The sequence below is a fragment of the Hibiscus syriacus genome, unplaced genomic scaffold (genome assembly GCF_006381635.1).
Source record: "Hibiscus syriacus cultivar Baekdansim isolate YM2019G1 unplaced genomic scaffold, ASM638163v2 tig00112293_pilon, whole genome shotgun sequence".
NCBI lineage: Eukaryota > Viridiplantae > Streptophyta > Magnoliopsida > Malvales > Malvaceae > Hibiscus > Hibiscus syriacus.
Window position 1 is genome coordinate 1,383,482 of NW_024063296.1, and position 4,293 is coordinate 1,387,774.

Below are 4,293 nucleotides of genomic sequence, written 5' to 3' on the forward strand. Positions count from 1 at the left end.
AAAAAGTGTCATGTCACCAATTATTAAAACAAATTAGAGTGATTAAAAGAAAGTTTGAAAACTGAGTAGTAAAATAAAAAAATAGACTTAGTGACTAAAATATGAGTGAAAAGATAGTGAGTAATGAAATTTAACCATTAAATACAATGTGGTTAAGTTTTTAACACGACGTGATACTAAAAACGAAGTATGATTTTGAAACAAATAAAACTTAATATTAAAACAAAATAAAATTAATAATTTAGGTACTAAATTGTCGTTTAACATTTTATTACTATCATTAAATAGTTAGAAGATAAATTCAATTTTAAAATTTATAAAGTAATAATTTTAATGTTTAGCATAACAAGACCGAATGAGCTTCTTGAATGGAAGGGTAAATCTCTTCTTATCATCATTCTAAAACTAGCTTGGACCGCTTATATACTCCATATAGGAAGAAAGAAATTAAAGAATTTTAGAAGAGAGTCAAAATCACCTGAACAAGTCCTTAAGATCATCAAAGACATTGTTCGAATCAAATCCAGCGATAAAAATTTAATAGAAGTGACACTGTTAATATCATCTTATGTCATGTTTTATTGTAAGTAGCTGGGATTTGTTGTTGACCTTCTTTGCATAATAAATTTCTGCTTATCCCAACAACAACAAAATTTGTATAAATAGGGCACTGAAACGAGCAAAAGAAAGTCCAAATCCTCTTGATATTTTAGAAAATAGAGAGAACAAAGCTGATAGGGAATGCAGAGAGATGAAAAGGGCATCGTTGAGAAGACCTGAACTGTGCCGGCACGGTAAACGATCCGTCCGCCGCCGTGACTGCCATCGTAAACACGTCGAAGACGGGTGAATGTTGTGTACTCTCTAAAACAACCCGCATCTCTGCTTCTGATCCCCTCTTTCTTTTCGTTATCTAATAAAAAGCTTTATTTTATTGTTTTTCTGGGCTGTGTTTATTGTTTCTCGACAAAAATGAAAAAGCTGCTAAAAGCGATAACCCCTTTCTTCTTCACGGAAAGTACGAGCTTGGTCGAATGTTGGGTCATGGAACCTTCGCGAAAGTGTACCATGCCCGGAACATCGAAACGGGGAAGAGCGTTGCCATGAAAGTCGTAGGCAAAGAGAAGGTTATCAAAGCCGGGATGATGGAGCAGATAAAGCGAGAAATCTTGGTCATGAAGATGGTGAAGCACCCCACATAGTCGAATTACACGAAGTGATGGCGAGCAAAACCAAGATTTACTTCGCCATGGAACTCGTCCGCGGCGGAGAACTCTTCACGAAAGTCGCCAAGGGCCGCCTCGATGAAGACACGGCTAGAGTTACTTCCAACAGTTGATTTCCGCCGTCGATTTCTGTCAGCCGCGGCGTTTACCACCGCGACTTGAAGCCGGAGAATCTGCTGTTGGACGAAGATGGGAATTTGAAAGTTACGGATTTGGTCTCAGTACTTTCACCGATCACTTGAAACAAGTGGATTATTACACGAGTTGTGGAACGGCTTATCGCTCGATGTTATCGGGAAGAAAGGATATGACGGTTCTAAAGCAGACATCTGGTCTTGCGGCGTTATCCTTTATGTTCTTCTCACCGGATTCTTACCTTTTCAAGACGATAACTTGATCGCCGTGTATAGAAAAATTTACAGAGGAGATTTCAAGTGTCCGCCATGGTTTTCATCTGAAGCTCGTCGGTTAATCACTAGCTTCTAGACCCGAATCCGAAAACCCGAATCACCATCTCCAAGATCATGGACTCATCTTGGTTCAAAAATCAAAACCCAAAATGGTTAAATCCAAGGAAGAGTTCGAATTCGAATGTTTCAACGGCGACAAATCATCGAAGCCAGAAACGTTGAACGCCTTCCATATAATTTCTCTATCGGAGGGATTCGAATTGTCGCCGTTGTTCGAGGAGAAGAGGAGAGAAGAAACGTGAACTGAGATTTGCGACGACGGAACCGGCGAACAGTGTGATCGAGACTCGAAGAGGTGGCCAAATCGGTGAAGTTCAGAGTCAAGACAAGCGAGTCGAGAGTGAGATTGCAGGTCGGGAATGTGGGAGGAAAGGGAAATTGGCGGTGTCCGCCGATATATTCGCGGTGACGCCGTCGCTGTTGGTGGTGGAAGTAAAGAAAGACAACGGTGATACGCTCGAGTACAATCAGTTCAGTAAAGAGCTTCGACCGGCGCTTAAAGACATCGTCTGGACGTCGGCCGCCGACAACTCGACATTTGTTTGATTTGTTTAATGATGTTTGTTCTTGTTTTAGTAAGATTGTTTTTGATGGAATTTGGAAACAGAGGTTATTCTGTATATACTTGATGTTTATCGATTTATAGTAACGTTTTCAGGTCTAATTTTGGTAATGTCCCTCTTCTACCTCGGATGAGGAATTTAATCCCATACCTCAATTCTATTCTTTATTACTCTCAATCCTTAAATTGAACAAATTAATCATTATTATAATTTAATATAGTATCTTTTAATTTTTAAATAATAATTAAAGCTAATTATGTTTAAATTTAATATCTTTTAACTATTCTAAAAATACATTTAGTCCCTATAAATTTTAATAACCTTTTCAAATTTTATAAAATTATTATAAAACAAAAAATATAATATTATTATATAATTATAAGTTAAAGAAAAATATGATTATAATTTTTAAAAATTTCCATTTTAATTCCTACAACTTTTACATTTTATTTATATAATCCTTAATTACAAATAAGTTTACCAATTACAGCAACATATTTCCCTAACTTTTCACGATTATCAGTACTAGTGGTGGTGGGGGTAAATGAAATATATATATATATATATATAAACAAAAGCTATCCAGCATAGAAATTAGAAAGTAGAGGGGGCGATTTCCAATTTTAGAGGTGACGATGTTTGATTTCCCCCCTCAATTATTGGCCTTCAATTCAATTCAACTACAAAGAAGCCTTCATCGTTGAATCCTTTCAAAGATAACCTCATTCTATGGTGGGTACTAATATGGGGGTCCCTTGATTGCTTATTGCATTACAGTTACTGTGTTCGCCAGTTGAGGGTTTTTTGTCTATTTTTAAGGGCGCCTAACCCTTGCGGCGGGAGAGGGACAACCCTACGATTTCCATAATGACAATGCCAAATTGTTACAGCTTCTAAATTGCAAGTGGAGTCCAACAGTCTGTTGCTGCTGTCTGGTTTGAATAAAACCAAGTTTTTTTTATTCATGTGAATGTGAAAACCACTCAGTAGTGAGTTGTTGATAATACGTATTTATGGCCATTATCAACATATCACTCTTTTTGATTTGAACGAAGAATTACAATAGGTGGCTTTATGAAAGAGGTTCATAGCGGTAACCGAAGAAGATGATAATTGTGATAAGAATTAAGAGATTAAATACCCAACAACCATGTGTAATGACTTATATACTGATATTTAGTGTTGGTATCAGATTTAGAGTTATGATGACTATCTGTAAACTAAAAGAGTTTATCAATCGTTAAGATATCATGGTTGGTCGGAGAATATAGAATTCTAGAGATTTCCAAGTATTCAAGGGGCTTGAATCAACGGAAGAGTTCCTCCGAAGGTACTATTGATAAAGGAGTGAGATCAAAGGTACGGCTTGTGAAAGAAATCCGAAGAAATTACGACATGAGTATATCCAATACTCGGACAAACACATAATACGAAATTCAACATCATCATCATATAACCTTATGAGAACAATATTATTATGCCTCTAATCCTATGAAAGCTAAACTCAAAAGCACAACATTTCCCCGTCGTATGATATTGCAAAATAGTATTGGTCAACATGATAAATTCTACTTCCAAATCAAAAGAATGAATTTTACTTTGTGCAACACTTGACAGTAAATGATAGTAAGCTGTAACTTTTCATGTGATACAAAACAATGCAAAGGTGACTTGAACTTGGCCGGTTGGATAAGAAGTCCCATCCATAGTTTCATCATCTTGGAGTCTAATTTTAGGTAATGTGATCGGTTAAGTCTTTCCGTTTCTTCGAATCGACGTCTAAATTATTAATACATTTTTTTCAATGGCACAACACACACTTTAGCTGCGAGGCTGACCTAAGGTATAAGGCGCAAAAAATGCGCTCATCTGAATAAATAAGGCAAACTACAAGATTCATATCGAATCACAACTAAAATGTACACATTCAACTTTTTTTTTTTTGATAAATTTCATTAATAGATCCAAAAAGAAGCAACCAAACTGCCACCATAAAACAAAACTCACAAATTGTTCCTAGCTAAACAAAGTTGC

General features: G+C 36.2%; 1 pseudogene; it reads left to right on the forward strand.

Annotated features, from left to right (window-relative positions):
* The first annotated feature begins 751 nt into the window (after positions 1-751).
* LOC120177558 lies at positions 752-2,242 on the forward strand (annotated as a pseudogene).
* Positions 2,243-4,293: the final 2,051 nt, after the last annotated feature.